The 22,340-nt window shown below is 36.3% G+C and overlaps 1 protein-coding gene and 1 pseudogene across 1 annotated transcript in view; both read left to right on the top strand.

Annotated features, from left to right (window-relative positions):
* LOC113197387 (uncharacterized) overlaps positions 1-22,340 on the top strand; it is a 519,021-nt gene that overhangs the window by 25,932 nt on the left and 470,749 nt on the right. The gene's annotated exons all lie outside the window — the stretch shown is intronic.
* Positions 2,866-3,459, top strand: LOC113176506 (beta-1,4-galactosyltransferase 6-like; annotated as a pseudogene).

Consider the following 22,340-nt stretch of genomic DNA (forward strand, 5'->3'; position numbering starts at 1 on the left):
GGAAGTATGTGCACAAGCCTTTTTTGGTGACTGCCCCATCCTTGAATTTATCTGTAGAGTAGCCCACAGCTTGGGTTCTAGTTCTCTTCTGTATCAAAAACAGGAAGTTGGTATGATTTCATCATGTTCTAGAGTAACTCTGACAATTATCTGATTTATGAAGATGAAAAACAGCCTTTCTACAACCCTGGTACTGAGTCCAAAGTGACTCCCTACCACTTCTACAGTGGGGGCTACAGTAGGATTGACTTTCAAACACTAGATCAACAGACAGACAGCCCTTCATTAATTGCTAGATTCCTCTCCTCACCTCCACCCATCTTTATTGGCATTTCTAAATATTTAAGAAGAAACAAAAGACACAAGAGTATATTCATCTTCTGTGCTAGAATCTCCCATCCTGAAGCTGCTTCCATAGTAGCTCAGGTCTTACATAAGGAACAGAGCAGGTAATTTTGAAAAGTGAGATTTCCTTCTCCCTCCCTGACTTCACCTGGCCACATTTCCTTCACCTAAACAATTTGATTTAATTATAAAAGAGAAAATGTTTTGATTGGTGTTATTTCTCTCATTGACCATACCATTAGTCAATTCCTTAATCCTAACAATACATTTTTTTCTTTCATATGAAAATATGAAAGATAGAATTTAATTATTTTCACTTTATATTGGATTAGACATCACATATCAATTTCACAAACTTATCTTAGAAAATTTCACATAATTTCAGAGTTGAATCATTCCTCTGATATATATGATACACTTAAGACATAGTCTTTAATCATAAATTACATTATTCAATACAATTGAATTTGTAATTTTATGAAATGGTATAAATTCATATATATTAGATACAAATGTCACATGTGCATGTTTCTATTGAAATAATCTTAAAATAATTTTTAATTTACTTATATTTGTTTATCTATGATGCTGAAACATTTTAAGAATTTATAACCCAGAGTGATCTTTAAATTTCTACTAAATTTCAGGCACATTGCAGATTCCTAGCAGTGAGGTGAGCTGGAGAACAAGGAGCATTTTCTCAAGGTGCTCATGTGATCACACATAAATTGTTCACAGTGAGGTGAATTGTGCTTTCTTCATTTAAATTGCCATGGAGTCATTTTGTTTTAATCTCCTTTGTGCCCTGGAATCTTCACAGCTTAGTTTATAGTTACAATAAATCCAATATAATCTCATTTTTCCTTTTTTGCAATGTATCACTTATTAATCTATTTCTTCTTTTTGCATACTTATTTTTTTTAGACCTCATCATGGTCATCTTCAACCATGACTTTTGTGGCATGACAGAGTCACACAATAAGCAAAAGACTATGTTAAAGTGTACTAAATAGAAAACAGTTTTGTTTTCAAATTTCAAATTAAGTGGGATGTAATCTTAAAATTCGCCCCACCTGAAAATCTCTGATATTAAATGGTAGTTCTTTGCATAGATATTTATTCTGAATCTAAAACAAAGTTTGGTTCTCTTCGCCGTCCCCATCTCTGCTCAGTGTGTTCAGATCCTGGGCGGATCTTTGCCTGCTGTCCCAGGGGCAGTGCGGTCACAGCGCTTCACCCCTGCTCTTGGCAGTAAAGCGGTTGCCATTCCAGCCCTTTAGGCCCCACTGGCAGCCACCAGAGCATGAGCATGGTAGCAGCTCTCCAGGCGCTGCCCTGGCCTGCGCTTGGCTCCTGGGAAGTCCACAAATCCCAGGAGACCGCGAGGCAGGAAGTGGAGATTTCCCGCTGGCTAGAGCTCAGTTTCTCCACCCCCAGGGACCCCGTGGGCCCTAGCGCTTCATGTCTGTTGCGGCCCTGGCGAGCATGCTAGCCCCTCACAGGTTTGAGAAGCCATGGCCTGGAGAAGGCGTCCCAGCGAACTCAGGCTGTGAGACCCTGAGCTCAAGGCTCAGTCCCAGGCGGATACCTGGTGCCATGGGCAACCCTGGCATGCCTCAGTTAGCTGCCCCTCTCTGCAGGGCTCTGCAGAGCGCAGCCTGTGCTTCTCCCCAACCAGCAGCCCCTCCTTCAGCCTCTGCCTGTTAGAGAGAATGCGGGTCTTCGCCTTATCTTGGATGCTCCAAGTCCTCTGTTCCCAGTCACAACCTCCCAGACCCTTCTCTCCTCCCTCCACCCTTCCCCCTAATCTTCCCTTGCCTCTCCTCCATAGCTCCCGGACTCCCATTCATTCATTACTTGCATTTCCTCCTCTTTTCTCCTTCCCACTCAGGTCCTCTTCCCAGAGCCTCTCCCAGGGAAGCACTGGAGTTCCTGGGGTTCTTAGCACATTCCTGGAAGTTTAGGGCCTGGGTGGTAACCCTGAATCCAGCCTGAGAGCGCAGCCCCAGCTGCTGGTTGGGAAGAGGAAGATGTCTGTGCTCAGGTGGATGTGAGTCTCCAATTGCTTCCTCTACTTGATCTTTGTGGCTCTGGGCATGGCCAACACATGCCTCTTTAGGGTACAAGCTAGAGGTATGTTGAAATGTGAAAACAATAAGACAAATGATCAGGATGTACACAAATGAAAACACCCCTTCAATGACACAGATTATCTTTAAGGCAATAATTCAAGTGGCTATCTGTTCAAACTACATATCTCCCAGAAAATTTGACATATTCACCAGTCCTTCCCTGCCCAGAAAGCCTGCTTTACATGCCAGCATTTCTCAATGCCAATGTAAGCAAGGTCAGTTTTGATGAACTTCATCATTTCTTCTCTAATGATTTGGATATTGAGCCAGGAGGTCACTGGAGGCTAAAGGACTGTAAACACAGATGGAAGGTGAGAGTTCTCATTCCCCTCCACAACCACCATGAACAGCTTCTGTTTTTTTTTTTTTTTTCTTATATTTGTTTTCAATGATTCAGAAGCAGTACCTGGAATTTGCCTTTTATGTCATTGAACAGACTGGCACACAATCTTTTAATCATGCTGTGCTCTTCTACATGGGCTTCAAGGAGGCCATGAAAGACAACATCTAGGACTATGTGATCTTCCATGATGTGCATCATCTACCTGAAAATGAGGGAAACTATTATGGATGTGGAAAAATGCCTTGTCACTTTGCAGCAGAGATGGATAAATACATGTATGTAAAGAGTTTTTTTGGTGGTGTAAATGGTCTGAGAATGGAACAGTTTAGAAAGATCAGTGGTTTTCCTAATGCCTTCTGGGGATTATGAAGAGAAGATGATGACCTTTGGAACAGAGATCATTATGCTGGATATAATGTAACCAGACCAGAGGGAGACCTAGGAAAATACACATCTATTCCTCATCACTATAAATTACTAAGGTATTCTAAAGTGCATACATCGATGGGTTGAACAATTTATTATTCTAAAGCGCATACATCACTGGGTTGAACAATTTATTATATTATATTTGATAGGTTGTATGCAAATATATCTGTGAACCTCATGCCAGAGTTAGCTCCAATCAATCACTATTAAAAGAAGTAGCTCTCACGGTAGAGTATTACACAGTGCTGGATCATAAACTTGTAGTGCACTTAGTGGATGTCAGAGATTGGATGTCTTAGTGCCCAGACCTCTGAGAAGAGGCAACAGTCCTCAGTGTTTATAGTGTGGGATTATACATTCTTCCTTCTTACACCTCTCCTCTCTACTTTGAGACACACTGCAGAAACCAGAGCTGTTACTTGAGGTTGGAAGTTGAAAGAGCTTCCCACAAAGAGATAGTTTTTTATAATGAAATCTATAATTTAATTCAAGAGAATGCTTTTATTTCCATTTAAACAGAGTTTGTATATATAAATTAATGTGTTCAAATGGTTGAGAAATAAGACCATACAATTTTGCATGCAATTGCTTTCATTGGACTTTTGTAGACATATTTGCATGGGAAAAAACACTGTAAATTTATGTCATTAAACAAAGATTTATTATAATAAATTCATATAGTAAACTGCTGTACTAGTTTTTAGCTTTAGAGCCCACCCTCTCATATGGAAGAAGTCATAGCTTTTGTTGGGCTTTAAAGGGAAAGAAGGACTTAAACATCTTTTCTTCTTTCCAGTATTACCAGGTTTTTTTTTCTTGCTTGCAATCTCATCAGATTTTGCTAAATAATAACCATATTATTTAGGCATATTGCATGAGTATTACCAAGAATATCTTACAAGTTGTGATGTGACATGATATAAAGGACCTCTTTATAATAAATGTCTTTCATGTGTGTCAGGGATTTTGTTCCTCAAAAAATGTTTCCAAGGTTGTTCATACACTGTATTTTTTAAAATTCATAGTGAATAGAGGTTTTATAATTTGTAATTAAGTAGAAAAAAACCCTACATTAAAAAATAGTTATCTTTTTAAAAATGAGCTATGGAAAACTCAGTAGTACTTACAAATGAATTATACCTTTAGATAAGAAATAAAATATTCTGTTTTATGAAGATAAATGCTTGGTAGATAAAAACAAATTTTAATTCTCAGACATGTAGAATTTCACTTTTGCAAAGGAATCTTTTAATGTCAGCTAGATTCATTGAATCTTTTTTCTTTTAACAATAAATTGGCTGTTAATTACTAAAATTTTCTTGTTAAAAGTCTAATTTCATAGAGTTATCTTAAAATGTGTTATCAGTTATTTAAATGTGCTAATATTATCACTTCAGAAGACAGGTCCAACTACCTGATACCAAGGATTTATGTTAAAATTGGGCAAAAATTTCCATGGCAAAAACCAAAAAAAAATATTTTTACTTTGAAGCTTATCAATTATGTATATTCTTTAAAATATCTTATAGTATTTTCTGAAAAAGCTTTTGGGAGGGTACTTGGGTTGAACCCAGGCAATTTTTACCACTGAACTAGATCCCTGGACCTTTCCTTTTTATTTTTTGATTTTGAGATAGTATCTCACTACATTACAGAGGATCTCCCTAAATTGCTGAGGCTGACCTCAAACTTGGGATCCTCCTGTGTCAGCCTCCAGAGTTCCCCAGATTATAGTCATGAGCTCCTGTGTCAGCCTCCAGAGTTCCCCAGATTATAGTCACAGATTTAAAACAAAAAGTTACATACCTATAAAGTGAATCTTCAATAACAATGAAGAATAATAGAATTCTACACATAAAAAAAGTTTGGATCATATTTTCCTTGTGGGTTGTTCACCTAAGACAGAAATATGGGTATTTTTCTTGGGTTGCAATTTTAATTTTCAAGTTTCATTTTCTGTGACAGTTTTGGTAACATAAATAATCACAAAACAAATCATAAAATAATCAAAATCTTACACTTTGAGAAAATTAATAGCCTAGTATGATACCAAATAGATTTTCCTGTATTTAATTCTTAGAAATGTTTTCAATATATTTATCTTTTATTTTTTGTGGTACTCAAAATAGAAAAATTAAAATCTTCTGAAAATTAAGATATTTGTACTTAATTTATTTATCTGGTTACTTTGCTTCCCAAAACTCAACATGGTTTTTAATTTAATGAAATGAAAGCAGAATAAAAATGATATCAAATGTTTGTCATAAATAACTGAGTAATACTAAAATATTTTAGTGGTGGGCAAAATCAACATAATTTCTGAGTCTATTTAGGGCAATATTTTTTTCTCATTTTAATGTGACCATTCACATCTTTTCATTTTGGTGTACACCTTACAGGTTCTAGAGAAATAAGTGCTACTACTCTTTGCCTTATTTTGTTCCGACATTAATATCGGTTTCAGAGTGGGATGTAAATATTAAGTAGAGATCTAAAATTATTTTTGGCTATAAACAGTGACCTTTATATGTTTTCCATAGAATGAGAGTGCTTTCCCAGGTGTTTTCATTGTATGACAATGAATTTATTTCCTAAAGATTAATAAACACATTGCAAATACAAACATACTTCTATATGGGATGTTTGTTAGACTTCTTAATGAACATATATTGATTGTCTACCCTGTACCAGCTGCCATGATAGGTATGTCTATTTGAAAGTATTATGTATTTTCTAAACAAATCAAATCAAGCAAATTGAAATCATTCTGAAATTATGAAGACATCATCTCATAACTGATCTTTTATATTTCCTATAGATGTGGACATGGAGATATTAAGAAGTCTCATGGCATTAGAGGTAAAATTATACAATGCCTTTGAATACAGGAGGAATCATGATTAATGGGCCAGTCAATAGAAAAGAAAAGGGCAAAGTACCCAGTGATAATATTATATCTAATTCACAGTGAGGATAGTGGTTTCATTCTTTTCCAAAACTAGGGCATAACAAGAATTTTTTAAAGTTTAAATTTAAATTTGGTTGTACTTTTGAAAATATGTTCACTAAGAAAACCTTATCCACAACATGACATAAGTGCAAAAATTGTGTATTAGAAAATCGTACTTCTTTCCCAGCTAAAATATTGATATCCATGTAAAGCCAAAATTGAAAAAAAAATCCAATGCAGTATTCTCCTTTTGGAAGCTTTCTACAAGTGAAAGCAGATTGGGTGTCATATTATTTGCCCTTTGCTTGTCTCTGTTATATTCCTTTATGTACTTTTCTAATAAAAAGTACTTTAGATTTATTGGCTTGGATTTGCAAGTTTGTCAACCAAGAGAACAAAAATGACCATGGGATTTATCAGAATGAGAAAGTATACTTAAATTTATTTTATTTATTAATATATGAAAGACTTATTCATAAATGCACTGAAACATAAATGCTACTAATTTCTTATATACTCTTTTTTGCTTCTCATGGAAATGTTTGTACATTTTACCATTGTCTTTTATGAAATATAATGTTCTAAATAAAAATAAAATAAAATAAACCAACTTAAAAATTTTTCTCTTTACAAATATCTGGAGATACAGAAATAGTGGGAAATGGGTAGTGTTGGTGTTTCAACCAAGAATAAAATGTCTTCTGATTCTCAAAATGGAAGTTATGTCTACTTTTCACCCCAGGCTTTTATGACCAGTGACAATATTAGGGGGATGTAGAACATTTTTACTACTTTAACTTGTTTTCATAAACGCAGAATATTAATGGGTGGGTCTAGGATTCAGTTGTTGAAGTAAAAATATATGATTAAATATGATTAAACAACACACTTGGGCATGTTAAATACACACTTAGAGAACAACAGCTGTCTATAATGTGGCATTTCTCACAATGTAAATTATATAATGACCACTATCACCATGATAATATGGGATGCACATCCATTTCAACTGTCATTTGGTGTGATAGGTTGAAATTGGAGAAAAGTGGTGAGAAACATTGGAGAAAAGTCTTAGTTAGTGATGGGAAACCTAAATTGCTGTGGTGAAGGTATATTGACATTGATACTTTCAAGGCTGTTTATGCAGAGGGATTACTTAACTTTTACTGAACATATTTTCCTCTTGATTTTTTTCATCTTCCACATTCAATCTTTTCTGCTGAGATTTAAGGATTTGATTTATCACTCAATTTATATGTTTCATTCTCCTATTCAGCTGGTTTTCTTAAAGATTTCCTTAAATATAGGAAAATAGACGTTTACTAATGCCAATATCATATGCTCCCTTTGCCTGAATAGATAAAAAAGGCAAAAGACACCCATTTTGCTTTTATGAAATTAAAAAAAGGAAGACTATGGATACTATGTGTGGAAACAAATGTAACATGAAAGGGCAATTAGAGGCCAATCTCTTCTGAATGGATATGTGAACCTCTAAAAGTAATGTTAGAGAAATCTAAATGAAGATATTTGTAGAAAGGTAAAAGGCCTGAGATTTAGGGTCCTGTTTCCAAGGGGTTGATGACTAAATGATCCCTGGCAAAAAGGACAGTGCTATGAGGTAAATGTAGTGGACCTCTGATAATGGAGGAAATGAAGGCCTATGTGGACTTCAGGGAAGGTCCACCAAGGATCCTCATTTTCATAGGCTGTATTTATGGGCACTCCCTTTTAATGCAGATAAGTCTCTAACTCCTGTCCCTGCAGCATCTAAGAAGGGATGAGGAAGGTCAGGATCAAGAATATGCTTGCAGAGCTGGTGCATCTCCAGCAGGTGTTCAGAAAGACCTTTGTCCAGCTGCTGAGATGATGGCCCAGAAAATATTAGTTCACAGACATGAGGGCAGGTCAACTTCCTACACTGATCCAGCAAACACCAGCTCAGGGTATCTGTTTTCCCCATTAACTCACACTAACAGCTCATCCAGGGGCAAATAGGAAAAGGAAACATAACTCTGGGCACAGCCCTTCAGTGGCAGTTGATTTAGAATGTCCTGAGTTCTGAAACAGTTTACCAGCCACACACAGCTCTGATCATTTGGGTGGTCAACTGTTCAACATGAAGGCTCATTTTCAGTTTCCAGTGAAAAGATCCTGAGGTAGGATGTTTACAAGTGTGCACTATACCCTTGACCGTCAGAGAGGCTTCATTTGGATAAAAATCATCCTATTTTTGGTCAGTAATTGAAACAAAGGGGCAGGATATTGGGTTTTACTCTGAGCCCTTCTCTTGGCTCAGTCAATCCTTCTGGGACATCAGCCTTACCAAGGAGGCCTTACGGGAGGAGGATTTGAGAAAGAATAAAAAGAGTTCTGAGTTCATGGTTCTAATGTATCAACTAGAGGACTCAAGTGATCACAGATCTTTTGTTCCAGGTAAACAGCTACATTACTGTCCCACATCTACCATGCATCACTTTTGTGATTCTGGAAAAATCATATAAAATCTCCAAGTTTCAAATGCCTAAAACTCAAAATTATGAGTAACAGACTTTTCCCACCCATACCTTCAGGCTGCTATTGAGTCACATGGAATAATTTTCCCTGAGCTTTACACATATTGTAAAGGTCGGGCGAGCATTGGAGGAAGAGACCACCAAGAGACTGTCTCATGCAACAGCAAAGGGTTTATTGGGGGTCCAGCATGCTGGGGCTCAGAGCTCACTTGAATAGAGCAGAGAGCCCCAGGAACAGCTTAAGCAGAGCTTATATACTTTCCTTGGAGAGGGCAGGGACTTCACATACAGCATAGCCAATCATTGCACGGTTTCTGGGAGGGGTTGTTTTCGTAGAGCAACCAGATGGTCAGGGGAGACTTCAACATATATTTAGTGGGCATTTCCAGGAGTTGTTTTCAACTTCTACATGAGTTTCAGGTTCCAGGAAAACAGAACTTAATTCTTACATTCTTAACCTTTTCAATATCCAACTGTAAAGAATGTAGAATAGACTTTCTTCATCCACTGTCATGGAGGATAACATCTCTTTGACATCTCTCTGTTCAAACACTGTCAAAGTTCGACCTTATTCTTCCACACATTTAATGATAGGACATTTTAGCACACATAAAAAGTACCAGTCTTCTTAAGGCTGCCTGTATGTTATCATTGTCACTCTTACACCATTACATGGATCAGATGAACACTTCTGCATCTCCAAACAAGCAATTGAGGCACAGAGTGGTTTATTTAACTCCTAACAGTTTTGCGTTAGGATTTTAACATAATCCACATGGCCACAGCCTCTGTTCTTGGTCACTGTTCTCTCTGCCTTTCTAGGATTTCACCTTAGTAAAAGTTGTTGTACAAATAGTCTGTTGGGTTTTAGACCTACCCTCTTTGCAATGTCATCCTTAAAGCCCAAACTGACTCACGTGCTTTGCCACCCCAATGGTGAAAAATGAGTTTAAAAGTGTGAATTCTAATAACATTCGAATCCCTCTCTTCAAACTTTATTGAAACATAGATTGTGATATTTTTAACTCTGCTCAGAGACTGAAAAAAATACACCAGAACTTTTTCTAATATTTAATTGTAACAGTGTCTCTCCTACTCTGGTAACTAATATTCTACTCTGAACTTCTATATGAGACTAATTTTTCAGCTTCTACCAAAGAATGAGATTATGCAGCAATTGTGCTTCTGTGCTTGATGTATTTCAGTTAACATAATGTCCTCCAGGATCATCCTTGCTACTGAAAATAACAGAATTCTTCTCATAGGAAAAACAATACAAATATTTAAGTTGCTGGGCATGCTATTATTGTATAATGTATACTTGAATTCAAAGCTCAATTGTATCCCCAGATATTTACAATTATCACTTAAAACTGTTTGAACTGTTAATTGAATTATTTTTGATGACCCTATATTCTTTTGCTAGTAAGTTGTCAACATCTCACTCTATTTTATCAAATTTCCCAGGCTGTTTCCTCCTACATAAGTTAAGGTTAAGACATCCTGAAGACTTCCGCAGGCCTTGGACCAGAGAAGTTCACCTGTGGCCACAAAATAGTGTGTACCCTAAAGAAAAGTCAGACAAAGGTACTGTGGCAATTCAGCCATGTTTCTTTCTTCAATAATGATTCTAGTTTATTCAGAGTTCCAATACTTCTTTTGTTTAGTGTGTACAAATTTATGTGCTTTGAGTCATTCAGCAGTGCTACAGCTCCAGATTTAGTTACCACTTAATTTTTTGCACTTGATCCATTCAACTATTGATGGACATCTGGGTTGATCTCACAAATTATATATTGTGAATTGGCCTGCTACAACATTGAAGTGACTATATCCTGATAGTGTGCTGATTTTGGTTCTTTTGAATAAGCAGCGAGGAGTGGAATAGCTGGGTCATATTGGTTTTACTCTTATTTTTTTTTAAGGAATCTCCACATTGTTTTCCAGAGTTGTAATAATTTGCAGTTCCACAAACAATGTGTCATTGTACCTTAAATCTCACATCCTTGCCAGTATTTCTATGGATATCCAGTTTTTCCAACATCATTTGTTTAAACCACTTTCTTCTATCTGACATATATTTTTGGTGCCCTTGTCAGGTGTCAGGTGGCTATAAGTATGCATGTTGTCTGTGGTATATATTCTGTTACATTGACTTCATATGTATTTTGAGGACAATATCATGGTATTTTCTACTCATCTCTGTAGTCTTAATTTGAGATCAGGTATTGTTATTTGCCTTACATTTTTTTTTCTTACTCGGAATTGCTTTGGCAATTCTTTTCTTGCTCAGAATTCAATTGCCATAAAGCATTTCTGAGACTCTTGTTATTCCAAATGAATTTCAGGACTGGCTTTTCAATATGGTGAGGAATATCACTGGTATTTTGAAGGGGATGGCATTGAATCTGAGTATTGCTTTTGGTAGTATTGCCATTTGATGATATTAATCCAGAATATGGAAGGACTCTGCATTTTCTGAGTTCTTCTTTGATTTTTTTCTGTGTTCTATGGTTTTCATTGTCAAATTCTTTCACCACCTTGGTTAGATTAATCTCCAAGTGTTTTGTTATATTATTGTGAAAGTGATGGTTTTCTTGAATTCTTTTTCAGCTGAATCACTATTGGAGAACAATAGTACAATTGATTTATGAATGTTGATCTTTTATCCTGCTACATTGCTAAATTTATCAGGTCTGATGTAATTATCTGTATCTTCTAAATATAGGATTATGTCAGGAGGTAACAGGGATAAGTTGGCTTTTTATTTTTTCTATTTGTATCCCTTTAATTTCCTGCTCTTACCTGATTGCTGGACTTGAGGTTTGAGAACTATATTGATTAGAAGTGGTAAAAGTGGACATTCTTGTCTTGCTCCTGATTGCTGGAGAAAATCTTTCATTTTTATCTCTGTTCAATGTGATGTTGGCTCTGTATTTCTCATATATAGCTTTTATATGTTAAGTTTGAGTTCCTTCTATCCATATCTTCTCCAGCATTTTTGAACTTGTTTTCTGTAGTTAAAAACCCTTTTATTAAACTATTGAGATGACCTTTTGATTCTTGTTCTTAATTCCACTTATGTGACATGTTAGTTTTTTGGTTTGTTTTGTTTTGTTTTTGTTTGGTTGGTTTTTATTTTTGTTGTTGTTGTTTGGTTGGTTTTTTGGCTTGGGCCAATGTTCTGACAAGAAAAATTAGAGGAGGAAAAGTATATTAGGGGTTTCGAAGATCTTAGTCCTTTGGCAGCATGCCCCATTCCTTAGGACTTGAGGTGAGGCAGAACATCCTGGTGCAATAGTATAGTGGATAAAAGTGGCTGAGAACTAAAAGGCTTATTTCTACTTAGGTAGTCAAAACTGTTGGTAGTGGTGGATTTTCATTCTGTGTATTAACTTGTAACCCTTAGGGTGCTGAAAAATTGTGTATTTCTGTAGCAGGGGTGAAACAGAGATCTAAATTGGAGGTTTCAGCAATTGGTTTTCAGTTTACAATTCTGTGGATTTGGGTTTGACAATTGCTGTGGATAACATGTGGATCTCTAGGGCCTCTGATAATATTAACTTTTAAGCTGTACAGACAAAACATCCACAGGTTCACCTTCTCTGCTTTCAATATGAAATGCTGAGCATCTGCCATGGAGTTCAGATGCTCCTTTGTGGCTGCTATAGGTGTCTTCCCAATAGCTATTATGGAGCACTTTCTCTCAATGGGAACTTTCTCAGTGGGAACAGAGACAAAACTCCATAAAAACAGTACATGCCAAAAATGTACACTTGAGAATATATTGCCTTTTGAAAATCAAAATTCATATGTTGAAAACGAAATTTAACCCCTGTCACCCCGCAGCACTATTCTATTATTGAATGTCTTGCCTGTTTTCAGTGGGGAAAGTAGCTCCCCATTTTCCCCATTAAAGAGGGTTTTACATATACAGAATGCTTGCTACTCTTGGGGGACAAGTGATTTTTGGATTTGCTTTCACTGAGCCACTTATCTGACTCTGTCCATTAAAATCAACCATCTTCTCTAATCCACAGGTTTTCCCAAGTCAGTAGTTTGGTTTTTTTTTTAATTCTATTTCTTTATCCACCAGCCACAGTGTTTGCTTTGTACTCCTTCCTCTTATCACCGTCATCATTATTGGCCAAGCTGGCATAATTGAAATGTATTATTTCTTTTGTTATGGCTTCCTTTTAGTTATTCATGACAGCATAATTCATTTTAACATAATAATAGAAGCCTGGAATATATCTTCTTGTAATTCAGAATGCGGTACCTTTCCTTTCCCTTCTTTCTACACACCTGCTCCTCTCTCTGTTCCCTATACTGAACTTTCTACCATTTGCAAGTAGTTACTTTTAAAAATATTTTATATGAGCTCTCTTATTATTATTATTATATATTTTGCATTACAATTTTTAATACACCTTTATACCACAATTTATCATATCTCTGTACATAGTTACTTTTTAAATTAAGTTCTTAGGGATGTACAGGATGTTGAGAATCAATGTGGTGGGTTCGTATCAGTACATGGGAACATTAAGTCAGATTTATTGCACTGTCTTTCATTTTTCCATTCTCTCTCAATTCTTTTCATCCCCCTTTGTCTAATATACTGAACTAATTTCTACCCCAACCACGTGTTGCACATTAGCTTCTATATATCAGAAAATACTCATTTTATTTAGCATGATTTTCTCCAAAACCATTCATTTACCAGCAAATGTCATACAGCCATTCTTCTTTATGACTGAGTAGTACTCCATTGTGTATATATAGCATATTTTGTTAGCCATTCATTAGTTGAAAGGCACTGAGTTTGGCTCCATAGCTGTTTTGGTATAGATGTGAGTTGTGTGTCCCCCATGAGTTCACATGTGAGACAACATGAAAGGATTCAGAGGGAAAATGATTGGGTTGTGACATTCTTAACTGAATCAGTGAAATAATCCCCTAATGGTATTAACTGAGTGGTGACAGAGGAAGGTGGGGTGTGGATGAGAGAGGTGGGTCATTGGGTCATGGCTTTGGAGTATATATTTGTATCTCTCTACCATACTCTTCCACCATGTTCTGACTCACCTCAAGCCCTGAGGGAATGGAGCTGCCTGCTGATGGACTGAGAACTCATGAACTGTGAATCCTCCTATAAATGTTTCCTCCCTTAAATTGTTCTTTGTCATGTCTTTCAGTCATAGGAGTTTAAAAAGCTGACTAAAACAATACTTAGCATTTGTAACTTGTGCTGCTATAAACACTGATGTGGCTGCATCATTTTGGTAGTCTGCTTTTAATTCTTTTGGGTAGATGCCAAAGTGTGGGAAAACTAGGTCAAATGATAGTTCCATTCCTAGTTTTCTGAGGATTCTCCATAATGTTTTCCAGAGTGGTTGCACCAATTTGCAGTGCCACCAACAATGTATTAGTGTGCTCTGTTTCCAAAATCTTCACAACATTGTTACTCATATTATTGATAATTGCCATTCTGCCTGGAACAAGATGAAATTTCACTATTATTTTAATTTGCATTTTTCTAATTGCTAAAGATGTTGATCACTTTTTCACATATTTGTAGACCATTTGTATTTCTTTTTTTTCCAGTAATGTCTGATTCATTCCATGGCTCATTTTTTGTTTGGATTATTTGGCTTTGTTTGTGTTAATTTTAGAGCTCTTTGTATATCCCAGGTATTAATACCATATCTGAAGTGCATGGGGAAAAGAATTTCTTCCATTCTGTAATCTCTCTCTTCAATCTCTTGTTTCCTTGGCGGAGAACAAGGTCTTTAATTTGATGCCATTCTATTTGTTGATTTTTCATTATAGTTTTTGTGATTTAAGAGTGCTGTTAATGAATTCTGTTCCTGACTTGCTATTTGAAGTATTGGGCCTAACCTTTTCCTAGGATGCCCTACATTTTTTCTAGGGTTTCTGGTCTAATTCCTAGGTCTTTCATCCAATTTGAGTTGAGTTTGTGCAGGGTGAAAGGGGTTAACTTTAATTTTCTACATATGGATTTTGATTTTTGAAAGGCAATATATTCTCAAATGTATATTTTTGCATGTTTGTCTATTAGAAGCTATTATGTTTTTATGGAGTTTTGTCTGTGTGTTCTATTCTATTCTATTGAATGTCTTACCTGTTTTCATGCCAATACAAGGCTGTTTTTGTTACTGTAGCTCTGAAATATAATTTAAGGTCTGATATTGTGATGCCTCCTGCTTTGTTTTTTCACTAAGAACGGCTTTGTCTATTCAGGGCCTCTTATTTTTTTTAAAATGAATATCATGACTGCTTTTTCTATTCCTATAAAGAAAATCTTTGGAATATTGTTGGAAATTGCATTGAAAACATATACTGTTTTGGTAGTATGAACATTTTGACAATATTAATAATCCCTATCAAAGAACATGGCAAGTCTTTCTATATTCTAAGGTCTTCTTCAAATTAAAAACTATTGTGAATGTTATAGTTTTCCTAATTCCACATTCAGCTGATTCATCATTGGAGTACAGGAATGTGATTGATTTATGGGTGTTGTTTTTTTATCCTGTTACAGTAATGAATATATTTAAGAGTTCTAGAAATTTTCTGGTGGACTTTTTTGGGTGTTCTAAATATAGGATCATGTCACCAGCAGAGATACTTTCAGTACTTATTTTCTTATTCATCTAATTTTCTTCTCTTGCCTAATTGTACTGGGTAAAGTCTTGAGAGTATTTTGAAAACGAGTTGTGAAATTTGGCTTCTCTGTATTGTTCCTGTTTTTAGGGGGAATCCTTTTATCTACATTTAGAATGATATTGGCTTGGGTTTGTTGCATATGGCTTTTAAAGTGTTGAGTTATGTTCCTTCTATTCCTAGCTTTTCCATGGTTCTACTTATGATTTGATGCTGTATATTGTCCAATGTTTTTTTTTTCACATATATTGAGAAAATCATGGGTTTCTTGTCTATTTATGTGGTGAATTACATTTATTGATTTACACATGCTGAACTATACACAAGGATCCTTGGGATGAAAACCACTTGATTATTGTGTTCTATATTTTGATGTATTTTTGTATGTGATTTGCCAGCAATTTATTAAGAATTTTTTCATGTATGTTCATCAACAATATTGATCAGAATTTCTCTTTTCTTGATGTGTTTTCATTTGGTTTTGGTGTCAGGATGACACTGGTTTCATAGAATGAGATTAGAAGTCTTCCCTCTTTTTTCATGAAATAATGTTTTTCATAAAATAATTTGAGAAGAATTGGTATTAGTTCCTCCTTAAAATTTCTGTTAGAACTTGGTTGAGAATCCATCTTCTCCCAGGCTTTTATATTTTGGGGTAGAATTTTGATAGCATCATCAATTTCATTACTTGAAATAGGTCTGTTTATTTTTTCTATATTCTCTTGTTTCAATCTGAGTAGGTGGTATGTCTCTAGCAATTTGTCCATGTCTTCAAGACTTGTCTAGCTTATTGGGGAATAAATTTGCAAAATACTTTCTGGTGATCCTCTGTATTCCAGTAGTCTGGTGATAATTCCTTTTTAAAAAGATTTTAATATGTTGAGGTTTTTCTCCTTTCTTTTGCTTACCTTGGCTCAGGCTTTCTCAATCTTGCTTATTCCTTCAAAATACCAAGTTTTTGTTTAGTTGATCACTTGAAATGGTAGGATCAGAAATGCCATCAGTAAAGACAAAAAAATAATTATTTATTGTATCTGGTATTAAATAGAACAACATGTGTCACCTGAGGTATCAACAGCAACAATTACAACATTATTAATGATTGGAGCCAGCATTAAAAAAACCAATCAGTGCTAAAAGATGATAAGACTAGAGTTATTAAGAGAAAAAACATGTAGAAATGGAGAAAAGGGCTTATAATTTCAAAAAGTGAAAAAGAGAATGCAGAAGATGTGGATGTAATAGTTATGAGGAAAGGAGGGTAAGTAGAAGTGAAATATCAAAGGTAGAGTTAGAGGGTGAACAACAGGATTTGGATGTTAGCAGAATAAAAGAGAAAGGGAAACAAGACAAAGAGAAAAATGAAAAACCATATAAAATAAGCCCAAAATATACTAATACAAAATCTTAACCCTTTATAGATAAGGCAAGGAAAATAACTACACATTTAAAAATGAGAAAATGAAAACAAATAAGTCATATACATAAATCATTCAGTAGAAACACACACATACACTCAAAGACAAAAAACCACACATACAATGACTAAAACTAAAGAAGAAAAATAGGAGATTTTTAATGAAAAATTAAGGAATCATTTCCACGAGGTGGTCAAAATCATCAATGACAATGTATGTTCACTCTCTGTGCCAAGTGCCTTTCTTTCCATTTCTTTTTGAGTTATGTACTCAGCATAAGAGTAAGGGACAAGGGTTTTTTAAACCCTTCTTGTTGTATTGCTTCTCACATTGGCAATCAGAGTTCAAAAATTCTCAACCTTCCCTTCTTACATGAGGAAGGATGGTGTGGGAGGTACAGTCTGCTGGAGTTTTATCAGATCAGACTGCTGCACTCCTCAGGAGGCTGACTAAAGAGGTCTGTGAGAGGAGTTCCTGTAGGTGGAGTTTTTTCCACAGGTGGGACTCAGTTCCATTCATGCTCCAGGGCCTTTGCTTTATAGTGGTTGTTCTTAAGAGATTATATCAGTGCAGTCTTAGGGTCCAGCATTTTTGCAAGTCTCTGCTGGGAGACAGTATTTCAGGAGTCTCCCCAGGATTCCACTTGTGATGTCAGGGAGCCAATTCTTTACCTCCTCTGCTATTTGTGGAATAGCCCTTTTATGCATCCCATGGTTAGTCCCTGAGCATGTATTCACACCATCCTGTTCTTCACACCCACTTGTGAAATTCTCAACCCACTTCCCTGTGAGCCACCAGATTCAAAGAGGGAAGGGAACAGGGCTCTCCTCCACATTTCTCACTTGATTTCCCTATGCAAAGTGCTCTCCATGCCTTTTGCTCTAACTCATCTAAACAATGTCTAGATCCTACAGCAGGTGTCCCTTGGAACCCTGCAGTCATCCCTGCTCAGATATCCTAGCTCCTGGTTCCTACAGCTTGGCTGTGTCAAGGTGCCTCCTGCCTTGCTCTCTGTGGACAGTGGGAATCACAGAGCATCCTTGTTGCAACAGTGTACAGTGCAATGAAGCCTCTGGATCATCTGGATCAGTCAAGGGAAAGCGCTCTCTCTGATCTCAGGACTTTTTGTACTAAATCTATGTCTTGTTTCTCTGCATTTTTCCTCCCTCTGTGATACAGCAGCAGCACTATTACTGCTGTTGCCACCACTACCACCTTGCCTCCAATGTCCTCTTTTTTTCCTTATTTAATGTACCCAAGGTTTTGAATTCTATAAGATTCTCTGACTCTCCAATATTGTGTTTTAGTGAAATCCCTCTTTTACCCTCTTCACAGCAAAGCAGTATCCCCACTGTTTGAATTCTGGGTCATGGATCTTCAGGAAATACAGCCTCTCTCTACCTGCTATTTTCCTTCCCTCTTCTAATGTATTATTTCTTATACCTGAGTTTCTGATTTTCTATGTCTCTATGAATCTGTTTTATAGTTTTCTATTAAGTTTTGGAGAGTTCCTTTAGTTACCCACCTCACTGAGAAGCAATCTTCTTGCCTTACAAATATGGTGCTGGGGAACTACTGGGGGTTGAATCCTTCCTCAAATCTGCCAGCTCATCTTCCCATGAGATCAGATTTTTGTATGATTTTTTATTCATTTTAAGATGTCAAGGTTTGTTTGGGGGCCAAAATATACTCTTATCTTGATGAATGTCTCATGTAACCTTGAAAAATCTTTGTTTTTTATTGTTGTATGAAGTATTTGTATAAATTCCAATTAGATCTATTTAATTGATAGTAGTTTTGCTAGTTTTCAAGGATTGCCATGTCCAAGTATCAGCTCTGTTGGCTTGAAGTAATGTAAGTGTACTGTCTCAGAGCTCTATAGGCTAGACATTCCACATTGAACTGTAAGCAGGATCATGTTCCTTCTGAAGACTGGAGGGAAGAATTTTTCCTTGCTAATTACCGACTTCTACTCATTTGTTGGCCATCCTTTTATGGCTTGGTTTTCAACTGTAACACATTACTTTCTGCTTCCATTATTGCATGGCATTTGTCCCTCATGAATATGTCCCCTCTCCTTATGGGAATAGAAGTCATATTTGGAGAATGGGTTTGCCCTGCTCCACCAGGATATCTTCAACTGACTAGATAACAATGACTCTATTTTCAAATAAAGTAAAATTTGGAGGGACTAGTCTTAGTACTTTAATGTGTATTTAGATGGAAATAGTTTGATCTATGACATAGCTGGTTGATTCTTAGTACTTTAACGTGTATTTGGGTGGAAATAGTTTGATCTATGACACAGTTGGTTGATTCAACAGTATACTTATTATTTTTTTTTCCTGAGGGATCTGTCAAGTACATTAGAGGAATGTTGAAATCTTCTATGTAACAATGGTATATTTTATATCACATTGTACTTCCATCCATTTTTTGTTTTTCATTTCTTTCCTGGTCTGCTCCTTTTCCACTAAAAATCCACTAAAGATCATGTTCCAGCAGCAATTGAGTCTGTTTGTGTTAAACAACCATCTCCATACATCCATATTCACAGTAAGAAAGCCCCCTGAATAATTCTTCAGTAAACCAATGTACTGACAGTTACACTGTATTCTTCTATATTACAATTGGGTAATAATAGAGGTAGTATCATGTGACTGGGGAAAAGGAAAAAAACACAGTCTATTAGTGAGGTAATGTGATCCTTCTTTTTCTAATTTATAAATGTTGTTTTATTGGTTTCTTTCTTTTAATTCAAATTCACATGAAAATCTGACAGTGCACATTATAGGTTACTTATACAAGTTATTTGTGGTTGAATTACAACTTCAGGTCTATTACCCCTGATGCCTGATTTGAGAAGACATTAATGTATGACAGCAACCATTATCAAATGATTGTAGTGAGCATTTTCCTCAGTATAACTTTTCCTTGGTAGAAAAAATATTTTGTTCATGTCATCAAATGGTACCTGAGAAATCCCTTATGCAAAGCTCATGTCTTTTCCACAAGTGCCCTCTCTATCTTATTTTGTGGTCTTTGCCTCAATAACTGCTTCCCATCAAGTTATCTTATGTCACCACAGCCAACAGTAGACTTGTGCAAACGAGACTCAGCATGATCTCATGCTCACAGTGTCTTCCTTTCTGTAACTACAGGTGGACTCTTAAGAAAATGAAAAATGTAAGTATTCTCAACTCCCTAACATGCTGAGGAAAAACCTCTTTAATGAGATAGGTCAGACTTTCCTGTATGTTTTTATGTAGAAAGATAATTCTAGATTCACTGCATTTCCCTAGATTCCAATTGGGTAATAATGGAGGTAATATCATGTGACTGGGGAGAAAACAAAACAATCTATTGGTGAGGTAATGTGATCCTTCTTTTTCTAATATATAAATGTGTTTTATTGGCTACTTTCTTTTAATTCAAATTCATGTGTGAAAATCTGACAGTGCACATTATAAGTTATTTATAGGCAATGAGGATTGGGATATGGCGACAAACTGATAATCAGTTGAAGGATTATGACCGTCTACCATGATCTGAAGCAGCTGTCATTTTGGTGGTGTGCACTTGTGTACAATAGGTAGAGAGGTATCTTTGAGCATGTCTACGTGTAATAATTGTGTACATGTTTGTGAAGCTGCGGGGACTTCCTCAGAAATTCTGTTCTAACATGCCCAGTATAAATATCAATTTTCTAAAGAGAAAAATCCACATTAATGCATGATTTTCATGAATCAATTCAAGTTCATCACAACCAAATCTGAAGGTCAGGTTACTCTGCCTACTCTGTAGATAAACATGATGCTGAGACAAATGACCCAAGTTCTTGACTCTGTAAATAAAAGAGCTAATAAAGGTTCAGAAATGGGCCCCAATGGGATGCTTTTAGAGAAAGAACTGTATTCATCACTCAGCCATATGTTCCCACTGCAGGTTGTTCCAATATATTTATGCAGTTATATCTCCTACAGAGAGGTTAAATGTCATTCTTCATTGTAAGGTGGGCTCAGTGGTCATCTCTGTGGGTAGATATGCTGCTAAGGGTACAAAATGTAAAACATACATAGTCCACGTGGTTGCGGTCTAGCAAGAAAACCAAAGGCTCTGCTTCTCATTTCTTTCTTATTCCTCTATTTGCCCCAAATTTTCACTACAGTTCATATCAAGAAATGCCCTGAAAAATTCATAAGCAATGACATAATTATACTAACATTCATTCTGTTTTCTTCTAGTTCCCCAAAAGTACTTGGTGAAGTCAGCTCCTGGAGAAAGCATGGGTCTGGAGGACCCAACAACTACCATGGTAAGTTTGTTTATCTTTCTCTAAAATACAAATGTTTTTCTTGGTTTCTTTTTCTATTGTATTAGGATATGATCACCTGGATTTATATATTAGAGATGGCATACACAGTTTCCTAAGTGGGGAGATTCTCAAGGGGGAGTCTGTTGCCAACTGAGAACTCACTGAAGGCAACATTAACAACAACCAAAATCAGCTACACACTATTAGCAAGCTCTGTTTAGCAGTGGTTTTCCCTCCTGGCAAAGGAATTCCATAATTGTGAACAAAAGTAGACTTGAAACACCAAACTCCCTAGAAAACCAAAAGATAGGAGTAAGTTTGTTTGTTCTAGCCTTTGAGTTCCCTTGACCAGACCACTTTATTGTATGGTTTTCTCATGTCATTAAGTAAACAAGACTTGTGCACACAGGACAAAGCATGACTCCTTTTCTGTAATTACAGGAGGTTTCAAGAAGAGACAGAACTAGTATGTATCCTGGCCTCACTGTCTTGCTGATGCAAAATGTAAATGATGCTAAGGGTTGAACGGTCTTACTTCCCTTTGTGTACAGAGTCACAGTGATTCCACTTCCTACTGGAGGATGAGATTCAAAAAATTGATTTAAACAACAACAACAATAGACTCACCTGTCAGTAGGCCCTGTATTTAGTCATAGCATTTGATTTTTCATAACCCTTCATTCATGACAGTTTTTCACGTTCATATACATTTTCTGTGAGTTGTGTCAGAAGTCATCTTCCAAACCCCATTCTAAGCACAAAGTTCTGGGCAGGGCCATTCCTTAGCAGTGAGCCTCTGGTCCACCAACATACCTTACTCACTTATAGTGGGAGTCTGAGACAAAGGAGATGCCCAGGCCTGAATTCCCTGAAGCTAAGGAAGGACCTGATGCACCTAGGATCTGACCAGGATCAGCCAGAATTAGTAGGGAAGTTAAGAAAATAGCATGTGTCCTATATCTACCACCAATATTCTCATAACTTCTAGGCAGGATGTGCTGTACCCTGCCAGGAGCCAAATGGATCTAAACGTTGACTTCATTGATGTAGTGTCCTCAGGCCCTCAGAGACTGCATGTCCCTTTTGTGTGAGTCCATATAAATGAGTGGTGAGAACAGGCTAACAAACTCCTCTGGAATGAAACCCAGGGTGAAAGGTCATGTCTTCCTCATATTTGAACTCCAGGTCTTTGTCATCCAAAACGA

The sequence above is a fragment of the Urocitellus parryii genome, chromosome 3 (genome assembly GCF_045843805.1).
Source record: "Urocitellus parryii isolate mUroPar1 chromosome 3, mUroPar1.hap1, whole genome shotgun sequence".
Taxonomy (NCBI): Eukaryota; Metazoa; Chordata; class Mammalia; order Rodentia; family Sciuridae; genus Urocitellus; species Urocitellus parryii.